General features: G+C 36.3%; 1 protein-coding gene across 1 annotated transcript in view; it reads right to left on the bottom strand.

Annotated features, from left to right (window-relative positions):
• CIPC (CLOCK interacting pacemaker) overlaps nt 1-13947 on the bottom strand; it is a 39678-nt gene extending 25731 nt beyond the window's left edge. Inside the window, exon 1 of the mRNA XM_013940582.2 lies at nt 13928-13947. The gene's annotated coding sequence lies outside the window, so the exon portion shown is untranslated. The remainder of the gene's footprint in view (nt 1-13927) is intronic.
• Between the last annotated feature and the right edge of the window lie 364 nt (nt 13948-14311).

Genomic DNA, 14311 nt, shown 5'->3' with positions numbered 1-14311 from the left:
TTCTCATAGCTCAGTAACATGGTGATAAGTCACGATGCAGAGATGTTAGACTGGTTAATAGAAAACTAGTTCTGGACCGTCAGTGAAAAAATCAGGATTTTTTTCCAGAAGAGAAACCCCCTAAAATATACTTTTTTTCAGAAGTTAAATCTCATTTCACTTCATGTCTATCTCCTTTTCTGTACATGAGATCTTTGCCAAATACATATTATAGCAGTATAAAATACTTTTTTTTTTTTGGTACTAAACATTAGCATAGTTACAGAACTAGAAGCCTAGTCATGGGAGAACAGGAATGGAGTTAAATATTAGATATTATGAAGGAGAGAATAGATAAGAGTATTATGCAATCAGGAATAGATTTGAATGGAATATAAAGTATTAGAGAACATGATTAGCATATCTGGTAAAGTTTTTATGTTTATTTTAGTAAATATGAAAGCTGCTTATTGATATAACAAACAGATGATTTAGATGTAGTTATTATTAATTTTCTGTGTATATTAACCTGGTTTGAGAAAGTTAATGCTAAAAGACTTAGTGGCAAAAAATGATTGGAAGGACTGAAGTTATGAAAACAGCTAATTTTTCTGAAGTAGAATGTAAGCATTGTCAGGAGTTGTTAAATCCTAAGATAAAAAGAATTCACACTTATTTCGAAAAGAAAATTAGTTTCTTCAGATTCTCCAGATCAAATGAATGAAGCTTTGTCTGTTGAAGTGGAAGAGAAAACATAGGTTTGATGATCTTCCAAGTGAGACATCTTCAGTGTCATTGAAAGTTAGCCACAATGAAAATGTAATTCCCTACTCTAGGTCTTACAGCAGCTCTTCAACAGCAGCCTCTTTTCAGAACATTCTCAGTTCATCTTTGAAAACCACAACATGACAGATCAATTGGTGACTGCACCTTAAAAAAAAAAAGGAAGAAAAGAAAGAAATGAAGGCAAAGGCTTGAACTTGATAGAAAGTTGCAACCTTCTTTTCTTCTAAAAACATCACCTTCAGTGTAGCACAAAATGAGCAATTTAAAAGTGATTGAAGCACTTTGCCCTGAATATACTCATTCAGACAGATTTAAATTTGTGGTTTCATATTAGATACTGCAAGTGAAGAGACAGAAGAAAAAAATTAAAGGAACAACTAAAAGAATCAACTTTGACATTAAAGCAGATGGTTGGTTGCACATGAGAAATGATCCAATAATGGATACGAGTATCCACAGAGAAAAATGAGTTCCTACTTAATGCTATCGATTTTATGTCTGAAAAGAAAAGCAAAGAATACTGTGTCTAGGTTACTGTAGCTGTTGCCCACTAGTACAAAAGAAAAGCATGAAAAGGGATCTTTTCATTTGTTCCAGTGATGGCAATAAAAAGATTAAAGCTATTTACATTAAAAATCATTTTAAACTTTTGTAGTGTAGATGGTCAATATACTTTGAAAATATAATTGTGAGATAATGTAGCATCTGATGCTGTCATATGGCACACTGCAGAATTTCAGATACTCTCCTGCAACCATCAGTCTCATGTTTGGTTGATTAAAAGAAGATTGATGCTCCATCTTCCCGATAGCATTCAGAGGAACTCTATGCAAAATTGTTGGCCTTATTTTCCTTTACAGTAAGGTGATGGCTTTCATAGCATAAAGCAGCCTAAATACACCTGTAAGTCCATTTTACACCATCAAAGCCATGTAATATCATCTTTATGTCAAGAGAAATCAGATCTAAAAAGTCTCTATAATTTCATCAGAAATAGCATCAGCATTCAGATTTGTGCTGAGCCCGAAGTGAACTGTGATCGAAACAAAACAGACATTTCTGGTTTTGCTTTACAGAGGTACTGCATTTACAAAAGCTATTAAATAGCATTTCTGAGAGATAGAAATATAGAAATATAAGTCTACTGTCACAATCACAGCAGAAAACTAGCTTGATCTAATTAACAGCTAGAACCACACAGGGAAAAAAGCGTTCTTTGATTGTTGTTTTTTTTTTTTTTTTTGTAATTAGAAAAGTTATTTAGCCAGCATCACTGATCATTAATACAAATGTCAGATTTTGAGTCTAAATTAGGAAAAGGTAGCCCAAGTGTGTTAGGTAGGTTCTAAGCCCACTTTTCTTCCTCCTTTTAAGAAGTCCAGATTTTCTATCTGGCATATTTGGGAAGAAGTTATATCACAATTTGGGTCAGAGTAGTAAAATATGGGGGTGGAATCGCAGTGGCTAGATACTTAAATTCTGAAAGATGTCAGTTTTGTAAAGTATCTACAGTTCTGTTCAGCGAGCTTAGTATGGTAATTCAAATGAATTTGGTTGAACTGTTAATCTTGGAAAATCACTGTTTTTACATAGTCAGGAAAGGCTTGTCAGATTCTGGCAGCCAAATCCACTGAACATTGTCTATCTGTTCTGATCTTCCTTTCCCCTTAGGGGACTCTGTGCTAAAAGAAGTAAGAATGGTCTGTTTCCAAAGACCCTCTGAGCAGAGTCCAGTACAGACCATGGCTTTTCTAGACATTGTTCTTCAGGAGTGCCATGACACCAGAGAGTAAACTGGGAAGACCTCTTCCTTTATCCCTTAAAGCTGCTCCTTCTCACTTAGATGTAGAATGGTGAAGGGAGAAAGAAGTTTACCTGGAATACAAAGGAAAGGATGGTCCTGGGCCACATAGAGGTACAATATTTATCAAACATGAGAAGAACAGAACAAGCCAGGATGTGGAGGCAGAAATTGAATGGACAAACGAAAAAGTATAAAAAGAAATTCCTTAATTAACAGAACATGAAATTAAACCTGAGTCCTAGTATTCTTTTGTTATCATAAAATGTATCTGAAATCTACTAGGAAGTGTATCTCATTGCCCTCTACTGTCTGGCCTATATTGCAGTTTATCGTTATTGCCAGTGATTTTGTTAGTGCAGCCTGACTTTGACAGAGGCATGCGCTATGAATTTAAAGGTTAGAACCCTATTATTATAGGGATCAACACAGATTCATATGATGGAATTTGCATTCATCCTTAATTTATTATTTATTCCATGAAACTGGAAGAGTAATAAGGTTGTGCTAACATTCTAGAAGGTAACCAGACTGACCCAAGTAATTATAGATCTGTTAGCCTGGCATCAATCCATGCCAAAATAATGGAAAGCTGACACAGGATTTATTAAAAGAGAATTAAAGAATGGAAATATAATGAATGACAGTCAAAGCAGATATACAGAAAATCAGACTAGTCAAAGAAATCTTATTAACATTTATATGTTTACTAATTTATAGAAGTAATGTATACAGATTCTTATAAAGCATTTAAATTGGTACTAAACAACATTTCAATTTAAGAATGAACCCTGGAGAGTGTCAACAAGGCACATGTTGTTCTGGTTTAACTCAGAACTCAGAAAAGTACTTGTCAATAGTTGAACTGTTACCAACAGAAGAGCTGTCATTAAATGGAGTGAGCCTAAGACAGAAATTAATACTAATGCTGTCAGTAGACTAATGGCAGTCTAATGCTATTCAGTATTTTTGTCTATACTTTGTAAATAAATGTAAATACTTGTAAAATTTGTGGTTGACATAAAGTCTGGAGAAATAGTAAATACTGATGAAGCCAAGTCTTATAGGACCACCTGGACTGTTTAATTTATGCCCATTCAAATAAATTTATATTTTAATACAATTGCAAGATCATATATCTAAAGACAAAGAACATAGATCAGTCTACTGGAACAGGAATTGTTTCCTGGAAAAGAGTGATTCTGAAGAGATTTCAAGATTGGAGTGAACAAATGATTCAACATGAGTCTGCAGTATAATAGTGTGGCAAAAATACGTCATTTGAATAGGGAAATAGACCACTTTAGAAGTCATTTAAATTTTGAATATGGAATTGGCACTGGAATCCTGAATAAGTTTCTGGGGCTTGCGTTTTAAAAAGAACAGTGAGCATTTTGAGTGGCTACAGAGCCACAGAAAGGATTCTGGAGAAATGCTTTATATTTTGAAAACTGAAGAGCTCAGACTGCTTAGTTCATCAGAAAAAAAAATAAAAGATTTGGAGGTGATTTGATTACAATGTACAGATACTTTCCTGTAGAGAAAACACTGCATTCTAAAGGGCTCTTCATTTTAGGGGAGGTAAGCATAGCACAAAAGCATCCTTTTGTGCTGGAACCCGAATCCATACAACTTCACATTAGAAACAAGACTCAAATTTTTTAACAGTGAGGGAATAAACTACGGAGGAAGATGTGGATTCTTCATCTCCTAAGATGAAGGTTTAAAAGTTTCTCTGAAGAAATATGAATAGCCTTCAAATCAAAACTAGATTCATTTTTTAGATATGCTTCAGTAAAAAATAAGTTAGTAACTTTAGTATAGAGTGAAATTTAATACATTGTGATATGCAAGAGGTCCAACTAAATGATTTGAAAGTCTTTTCTAGCCTGTGAATCTATGAAAAAAATATATTTTACATATGAAAATGTCCTAAAAGAATTTCAAAGTTCTAAGTTATGTATTCAAAAAAAGGGAATAACAGAATATAAGCTTCCTGAGCAAACTTGACTCTAAATTATTTTATCTGTGCATTAGGAGATAGTCCAGTACATATTCATAGATGTTGGAAGGTATGTAGAAAATGGATAAGGTACAAAGGAAGGAGAAAGACACTGTCGTGGCTAGAGTAGCAGAATAGTACCTTGGAAATACTATGTGATCATGCAATTATAAATTTATTCTAATGAAAAAACCTACTGCTGGCATTTACCAGCTTGTGAAAGCTTGTCTCTGCAACATTCATGATCTTTTAATGGTAGAAGGCAGGTTGAAGAGGGATGAGAAAGAGGCTAAGGCAGTCAAATAGTATGCTAAAATCAGACCTCTTTGAGAAAGCTGTATAGTGCTTTAAAAATATTGTAAAAGAAAAGTATCTGCTTTAGGGATTGTTTCTGTTTTCAAAAGAATTATATACACCTGCTTCTTCAGTTACTTTGTCCTGTCATAGATAACTTAGGACAAACCTTAAAGGCTGTTATATTTAACTAATTGCCAGACTGATCAATTACATTGTTTGCCCAAGCATACTAGGTTGCCTGAGCAGAGCTTGGTGGAAGTCTGGGGCTGTTGGAATAAAAGGAAAGAGAAGGCATTTCTGTAAATAATGTACATGGTTCTCTAGTCTTATGAATGACTGAAAACTACTCCAAGCCCATAGATAAGAATGGTGAGAACTTTGTATTTTATTTCACATATCTGTGGGCCAAAAAGGGCAGGTGCAAGAATGTCATAACACTGAACAAAAATAGAACAAGTATCACAATTTCAGTGATTGCTCCTTGTTCTCAGTGGCCCATAATGGCATAGGAATGGCTTTTCCTGCCCATGTACCACGTGAAAAAGAACTTAATGCGCCTCTTCCATAGAATAGTAATAGTAAAAAGCAAACAATGTGAAATAGTAAGAAGCAAATATAGCAAGCCAGTGAACCTGTAGGTTCTTCTAATATGTTTACTGTTACTGTAGACTATAAACTTGTGTTTTAGAAAACATGCACTTTTTTGTTTGAAGACTAAGTACTCCTAGAGAAGCAATCAGGTGGACTGTTTAATGTTTCATCGCATAAAACTTAGCTGATTTTTCCTTCTTTGTTTTCCTCTACCACACCTTTCTTCTCAACATTTTTTCCTGAAAAAAAAAAATTAATAGCTTTTTCTTCAGATGAAGGGGAAAAATTGCAACAACCTTGGCACACCAGGAGAAGGTACTAGTGGAAGTTATACCCTGTTGTGATTTTTTTGGATTCAGTGATATTCTTCAAATGTTGAGTAGTGAGCCGAACAAGGTCCATGGAGTTTCCTTTATACTGCTTTGTATCATGTAGCCTGTTCCTTATCACATTAACCATACCACTAATATAAGACATATACTTCTGTTAGTTTGGATCTGTGACCTACTATATTTATATATGAAAAGAGATTTTATGAGGAAGAAGTGAAATCTTCGTGCTTTGAGAATTAGATGCAGAATAAGGATGATGACACATGAAGGACAATGATAGTATACCCAGTGGGAATAATGATAAGTTAATAAAAATTACTGTCACCAATATGGAAGAAAAATGGAGACTTCCTACTCTAATGCAACTGGAGACCCATATTATCTTCTCAAAACACTGAATGAACTGAACATGAAATTGCAACTCCGCTAGCAAAAATTTTCAATTAATCCTTCAATCCTGGGATGGTACCCTATGATTGGCAAGTATCAAATATTGTTTGTGTTTCTAAAAAGAGGGGGGAGAATTACAGGATTGTTATTTTGACCTAGATACTGTGCAAGGTCTTAGAAAAGATTTGAAAGGAAGGAGTAATCAAGATCATGTAAATGGAGGTAAATAGAAAATGGAATAAAATGTAAGATGGTTTCATCAAAGGTAGATCATGTCAGAATAACTTAATGTCTTAATGTCTTTCTTTGATAAGATATCAGACTTCTTGAAAAAGGGCAATGCAATGGACCTAATCTATCTAGATTTAAGCAAAACATTTGAAACTGCTTCATGGAAATCTTTATTTAAAAGGGACAGGATAGGAATTGGAATAAGAAACTGGCTAAAGACTTGAAATGGGTTATTTTGAAAGAGATTATAAAAAAAATTTTTTACAACAAAAGAAGAGTTTGCAAAATGGGTGTTTATTTATGCTATTTTTCAAAGATTGATCTTGGGACGAATTCTGTTTAATATTTCCAGTTAGTGACCTTAGTTCAAAAACTAGGTTTGTGTATATGAAATTTGCAGATATCCTGTAGTTGGGAGGTATTGCTAATATTGAAGAGAATCTGCCTTTCAGATAGGAAGAATGAGATGACTATGTCAATGGGGATCATCAAATCCTAAGAAATTTGATAGTACAAAATCATGCATTTAGGGATTAAAAGCAAAAACTTCTGCTATGAGCTGGAGGCTCACTGTTTGACAATGATGCAGGAAGTTAGACCTCTGGGTTTATTAAGATAAATGCATCGATAGTATTTTTCAGCCATGAAGAAGGCTCCTTTAATTTTAGAGTATGTCAGCAAGGAATTTTCTGTGGACATTGGAAAATATTGATATGATTAGGACAAAACACTTTTAAGACCTCATCTGGATTACTGGTATCAGTCTGACCATCGGTGTTTGAAAAAGCATGAATTTAAACTGGAACAAATGCAGAAACTGTCTCCAAGGATCATTAATGGAATGGTAAAAAAGTCTTTTGAGAGGGGATTAAAAGAACATGGCTTGCTTTGGCTGACCAAAATGAAGATTCAGAGAGGATATGATTACTCTCTAGAAATACTTTTGGGAGTAAATAGCAAGGAGGGAGAAGAACAATTAAAGTTAAAAGATAAGATCAAATGGATATGAATTGATCAATAACACATTTAGAGAGGAAGTTAAAAGAAGTTCTCTAGTCATCAGAGAAATGAACTTCTGGAACTGTCTTCCAAACAGAGTAATGGGTGCAAGGAATCTGAATGGCTTACAAGGCAAAGCTTGATAAGTTAATGGCAGGCAAAGGATGATCATGAAGTTGGAAAATACAGCTTGTGAACTGAGGTTTTCAGCATTTGATTTGCTGTTATTCTTGTAAGAGCATTGAAGGAAAATTTGATTGCCACATGTAACTGGTTGGATGTCAGGAAATGGTTGGTGGCATGTAAAGCAATAAGTGGAAGAGACTGAAACTAGACAAGTTGGTAACGAGGTACAATACCATGGATAAAAGCAGAGATTATGTACTGCAGTGTTTTTTGTCCTGTAGATAGTAGGCGTGTCCACAAGACATGTAAGGCATGTTCTGTAGATAGTAGGCATGTCCACAAAAGCAAATTGACTCAAGAGAGACATGGAACTACTGGAGAGAGTCCAGCGTAGGGCTGTGGAGATGATTAGGGGACTGGAGCATCTCCCCTGTGAGGAAAGGCTGAAAGAGCTGAGCCTGTTTAGCCTGGAGAAGAGAAGACTGAGAGGGGATCTTATCAATGTATACAAATATCTTAAGGGAGGGTGTCAAGAGGATGGGGCCAGACTCTTCTCAGTGGTGCCTAGAAACAGGACGCGAGGCAATGGGCACAAACTGAAACACAAGAAGTTCCATCTGAATATGAGGAAAAACTTTACTGTGAGGGTGACAGAGCACTGGAACAGGTTGCCCAGAGAGGTTGTGGAGTCTCCTTCTCTGGAGATATTCAAAACCCGCCTGGATGCGATCCTGTGCAACGTGCTCTAGGTGACCCTGCCTGAGCAGGGGGGGTTGGACTAGATGATCTTCAGAGGTCCCTTCCAACCTCGACCATTCTGTGGTTCTGTGACTGTCTTTTCAAGAACATGTTTTAGCATAGGATCCAAGTGATTCTATGGCTGACACGAGCAAGAATGGAAGATTGTGCCAACCCAGCCCAGCAAATTAGGTTCTTCATCTCTTTCTGGTTCAGGATCCTTCTTCTCTTCATCTCTCCCATGAGCTTTGAATAGTAATTGTTGTACTTAATTGTGGCATTTAATTAATGTATCACATGCTTCAGAAATGCCATTAGTTACCTACAGGGGAGAATAAAAATTTTATCGCTTTCTTCTCTCCTTTTCTGGTAGCATAATTTCACTTCTGAGTTGTTTTTGACTCCCCCATTGTTCTCTGATGAGATTGGCCACAGGTCTGATGGGATTTCAGATTTGGTGCGCTGGCAGTCAGTCTGGTGTCCTGCATGTCTTGCTCTGAAGCTCAAGATTAAATTGATTATCGTATTCCAGGTCAGAAAGAAAATTTTTTTACTGGTCTTGACTTTCTCTGTAGTTTGGGAAATGTTTCACTTTAGGATCATTTGGGTTAATTTCACCTAACAAATCCCCTGTCATTATAGGGACATTATAGACCCATGGCATTACAAGCATGTGAAATCTTTTTTCATATCTTTCTGTGATACTGTAGTTTTTGAGTAACAAAAGTACCTTGCTGTTCTTTTAAGATATTGGGGAGTGACTTTGGGAAAAAGGAAAGAAGTGTGGATGTTCTTATGGACCCTGTTGGACTGTATTACAAGGTTACTTGTGATATCCTTCTTAGTTCTGTGTTCCAGTATTGAGCCTTATCCTGATGTGACAGTTATTATGATTCAGAAAGTATTGTTTTATTGATGAAGAATAAATCTGAGTTCCTTGCTATTTGATTTTGTTAAAGATCAGTAGCATCTTTCTCGAGATTGAGGAGCTAACTATAGCCTTGTGATTAGTTTCCAGCTGACTGACTACATTCACTCTGAAGTTTGAACTATGCATGATATCCTTCATACCTTCCTGAACTGGTGTGCTTTTGAGCATTTGAAAGTTGAGGTGCATTTAAATTATGGGACAGTTGATATTTATAATCATCATCATGCTATCTTGCAGTGAACAGTTTCTAAGACGCATTGTGCTAAGACACACCTTTTATGTTGTTATTAAATTATTATGACTGGTATTTATATTTCTTTACCATTACATATGAGCTAAAGTATAAAATCATCCCCTACCTTAAAAGGGATTGTAATAATTAAATCCCAAACCAGACATGTGGAAAAGGATAACATTAAGTGAAGGAGTTCAAGTGGTAATTCAAGACAAATAAGTATTTTTAATTCCAGAAAAGAGAAATACAGACCAAATTAAGCTAGTAAGATATAAGGAAGAATTTTAAAGACACATGAGGAGTTCTAATGGAAAGAAATATCATTATGTTGTATCCCTTTTTAAATTCTTTCAGAGTTCTTGAAATAGCTGAGCTGCTAATAAAACATTCAGTCTACTTTTAAAAATCAGAAATAAGTTACCAGGATCTTTCAAATATTTATGTAGAGGTAAATGTTGTACCTGTTTTTTAATGCCGTTGGGAGGAATTCTGAATTTACTAAACTCAGTGAAACTAATGAGTTTATCAGGACTATTTTTTCAAAAGACTGTATTAGAGATTGGTAGTCAGAACAACCTCTTTCTCTCTCATGGAAGAGAAAAAATTGTAAAATTATAAGCTATTTAAAAACTTTTAGGGGTAGTTTTGTGAGATTTCTTTTAAAAAGTTATTTTTTTCAGTTTTTGGGAGGTTGTCAAATTTCAGAAATTCTTAGGCTCCTTAGACCTTGCTCAAGATGGCAGATCCATTCCTGCTGTTTGTCATTCCAGGGCACAAAAATTGCCTTTGATTCCATTGAGAAACACACTGTCACAGGATATGGTGTTGAAGCCTTTGCCTAAAGGGTCCAGAAGGGACATAGTCCCTAACTCTAGAACTTGCTCCTCCAAGCTTTTCCGCTAAAATCTAATAAACTAGACCTTCTCATAAAAGGTCATCCTAGGTGTGACCAGTACAGCTGCTTTTTATTTCATGTTTCAAAAAAGAAAACCTCTTATAAAGGCAGACTAAAAGAAGCTGTAAGGATACCATGGTAGCCTCCTCAGCTCATAGTTGTTGTAGTTTTTTTTAATTTAAGATTAGTTTCTTCTTCCCCTCCATGGAAAAACATACCTTCTCCAATAAGTCTGTGCTTTTTTATTTTATAGTCTTCCCTACTAAGGAGAGATTTTCATCTTTCTAGCAGTCTAACAAGTCACAGCAGTCAGTTCAAGCAGTGTGTAGGAGCTACTTTCCTGTTTTCACACAGTGGAAGGATTTATATACAGAGTGAACCAGGAAGGGGTTTGTGTTTGTTATTCCTGACACAGAGCTGCTAAATGGTTTGCACTGGGTAAAAGTTTAGAGTTCCTCAGATGAAGTCAAGGAAAGCAACTCCTGTAATATGAGCAAAGAAAGGAAGAGAAGGTGCTCCAGCAGTGAACACATCTGTTTAAACCTACATGTGATCAACCTCCTTGGATCCTGTCTAAAGAATGAAGGCTTCTTGTTTCTAGACTGACTGGATCGTTCATCTATAGCAATGTGCCTCTTAAGTTTGTCTGGCCAACATGCCGTCTGTCAACATCCGTGGAGGTGCTTATGAAGGAAATGTCAAAAGATTGAGCAGTTATTGATGTCACAGCATCTTTAGGATGCATTTTCTTAGAAGTAAATGGGAGGCCAGGAAGTTAGGTTAAATGAGTCCTTTGTGTAAGGGGAGTCAAAGTTCAAAGGCAACTTTGTGTCACCAGATTTGTGAAATCTGTAGATCCCATGTTGTTGCCATAGGCCTCTCAGAGTCAAGGAACAGTTTTCATTGTATTCTTTTGAAACTCCACTTTATAGAAATAATTTTTAAGTAAGAGAACACCTTTGAAGCCATTTCTACTAGTTTAGATAGCTCTAGAACTCACCTTCTTACTTGAATTTTCTTGTAGGTATTCTGTAGTGAGGGCTGTTGGTGCTGAGGCTCTACTCATCTGTCACCAGTCTCTTCAGCAAGAAGCAGTTTTCCTATACCTCTCAGCAAAATATTCAGAGAATACTTCTTTAGATGGTTTCAGAGTGCCTTGTTGCATACCTTGTAGGTGCATTTACATCCAGGTATACTCCCCTTGCTAATGACCACTTTTAAAACCTTTTCATATTTCCTTAGATACAGAAAGAGGGAGAAAGGGTTTTGAAACTAAAAAAAAAAAAAAAGCTAAGTTAGATCTTCATTTTATCGTCCTGTTATGCAGACTTAGGTTTGATAATTCTATAGAAAGTGTGAAAAGATGGTATTAAGTGTCTTCACTATAAAAAAAAAAGTGGAGGAGTAGAGAGAGGAGGAGGAGTATAGTTTATATAGCATTAAACTGCTAGTGTTGGATGCCAGTCCTGGGTTGTTGGTTGCTTTTCTTTTTATATGAGAAAAAGGAAGATACACAGAAAGAAAAAATTACAGGGTGAATGTAGCTTTCATTTTGTCATAGCATACATTAACTACTGGGAAATGGCAAGTCAAGCATTCTTTTTAGACGCTTGAAGACTTTTCAGTTTTGGTTTGTTTAAGGCACTACTTTCTGGTCATTGGCTTACAGAGAATTGTGCAAATCTGGGGTTGTCTTGGCTGCCTGCATCAAACCCTTGTTAGACAGAAAGCAAACATAAGGAAGATAGGAAGGAGCAGAGAAGAGTTTGTGAGAGAGCTAGGCACACCACCGCTTTGGGGAAGGAAATGTTATTAAAAATCTTAAGTTCACGTTCCAGACATTAAAGATTCATCTGAACATGGTGGTACAAATATCATCCAGTCCTGTCTCATCACCCAATCTTTTACTTAGCTTTTCAGAGACAATTAAAAAAAGCCCTGAAGGAGAGATAATAGATACTAGGCTGGGTGGGATAATAGGGGTGGGAAGGGGCAGCAACTCTGATGATGAAACTTGTTCCTTTCCCTGTCTCTTAAGTTTTTCACTCTGACAACCTTCTGGTCCACAAGCCTAAGAATGTTGCCAAGTGGCTGCAGAATAATAATTTCCAGAAAAGGGTGGCATCTGATTTATTTCCTACATCCTATCCTGTCTTGTTGTGGTTTTGGCTGCAAGATTACAAGTCTAAAACTGAGAGAAGTGTCATCAGCCCCTAGGGACAGTGTCCAAACAATTGAACATGTTCAAAGGAAAGGTTTATTCTTTGGCTTTCTCAGTACTTGTAGCTGCCAATTATTGAGTAGTTATGGTCAGACACTGACTCTCTGTGGTTCATGGTTGGCTCTTGGGTTCAGAAGTATCTGGAATTGTTCAAGGAAAGCTAAGGAGGTGTCCAAAACTTTCCTCAAGATTTCTTTGATATTTTGTGCTGCTGGAGGTCTTTAGGCATCATGGTTTCCCTTGAGAGATATTACTGACTCATATCTCAGTGATGGGGCTAGTATAAGAACTTAAATAGAATGATGAGAGTTTCTTTTCTGATCATCTGAAAAACTGGACTCATTCAAATCTCTTCAGCTCAAGGCAGACAAGAAAGAGCTGAAAGCAACAGAGTTCACAGCCAGTTTTCAGGGCTTGAATCAAACTGTTTTTGCAAGAAATCTTTTCAGTTCTGTAAGTGACAACTGTAGCAGTCCTCTTTTAGAAACTGATTACCTGCAAAGAACCCAAGAAGCCGCCAATCCTAATCAAAGGAGAACACAAAAACCTACACCCTTCTTTCCCTTCTCCTTCCCTGACCCCTCCAAAAAGAAATCAAAATTGCTCCTGAAATCCAAAGTTAAAGCCAAAGTTGAATATAGATATCAAATATGAATATGACTGAGAGAATCTAAAGCCAGACAGCAGGTCCTTGTCTTTCTCTTTTTATGGTGCTTCTTTGTTCTGCCTTTTCTTTGGATCGTTAGGTTTGAAAGGCTCAAAAGGATGGTAACTCTGACTAGAAGCAACACCAAAGCATATGCATCTTGTCCCCTTCCATTCCAGGTATCTTGCTTGTGATAAACCCCTTGAAGATATGACTTGGCCCTAGTGAAAATGTGTATCATAGAAGACGTTACCAGAAGGAAGAGTTTCAATTTCTGTATTCTTTTTCCAAAACACATCCCATACATCCTGGTTTTGGATTTCTGCAAATTGAACAAATACCTCAGCAAAAGGAAATTCTACATAAATTCACCTTTGCTTGGGGAGCATAATCTATCCAGGATGTATCTGGGGCCCTTGGCCTTTGAATTATTTTCACCTACATCTCAATAAGACAAGAAAGTACATTTATCTTCTTGATGGGCTGTGACCATTGCCTTTCAAGTTGCTATCCTTCAGATCTTCATTAGTCCTTAGGCTATCATTAAATGCTTGGCAATGGTGGAATCTTATCTTGTTGTTAATGTCTGCAGGTGCGTTAGTTATCTAAAGAACTTACTCATAGACATCATTTTTACAGCAGGGTAATTTATGCCTTCTGGGAAACTTACTACTTGAAGAATTCCTGTCAGAATAAGGTTTTATTTTGTCCCATTTCAGGTTCTTACCTTGATAGAGGCTACCTGGGATCCCAAAAGGGCTTTGTTTTACATATTCTTGGACAGCTTCTAACATTTAATGTGGACAAGAGATCAAGTTGCATCCACGATAGAATACTCAGGATATGTTATTTTGTTAATTTTATACTGGTAGATGGTATGCAGTTTGGATGTGATCTGTACGGAAGCAAGAGTATATAATGCACAAAATAAACATTTGCAGTTTGGACTTGGTGCATTTTCCATCAGCACATGAAACTCATGATCCAGTACTGATCAGACATAGTTCCATGAAGATAGTTTTCTCTCAACCTGCTCCAACAATCTGCAATCCAAATAATGCAGCACTTCTTAAATGTTTTTCTGGAGACAAATGCTAACACAGCGACAACT

The sequence above is a fragment of the Apteryx mantelli genome, chromosome 4 (assembly GCF_036417845.1).
Source record: "Apteryx mantelli isolate bAptMan1 chromosome 4, bAptMan1.hap1, whole genome shotgun sequence".
Taxonomy (NCBI): Eukaryota; Metazoa; Chordata; class Aves; order Apterygiformes; family Apterygidae; genus Apteryx; species Apteryx mantelli.
The sequence above is the reverse complement of the archived record's forward strand: the minus strand, read 5'-3'. Positions and strand labels throughout refer to the sequence as shown.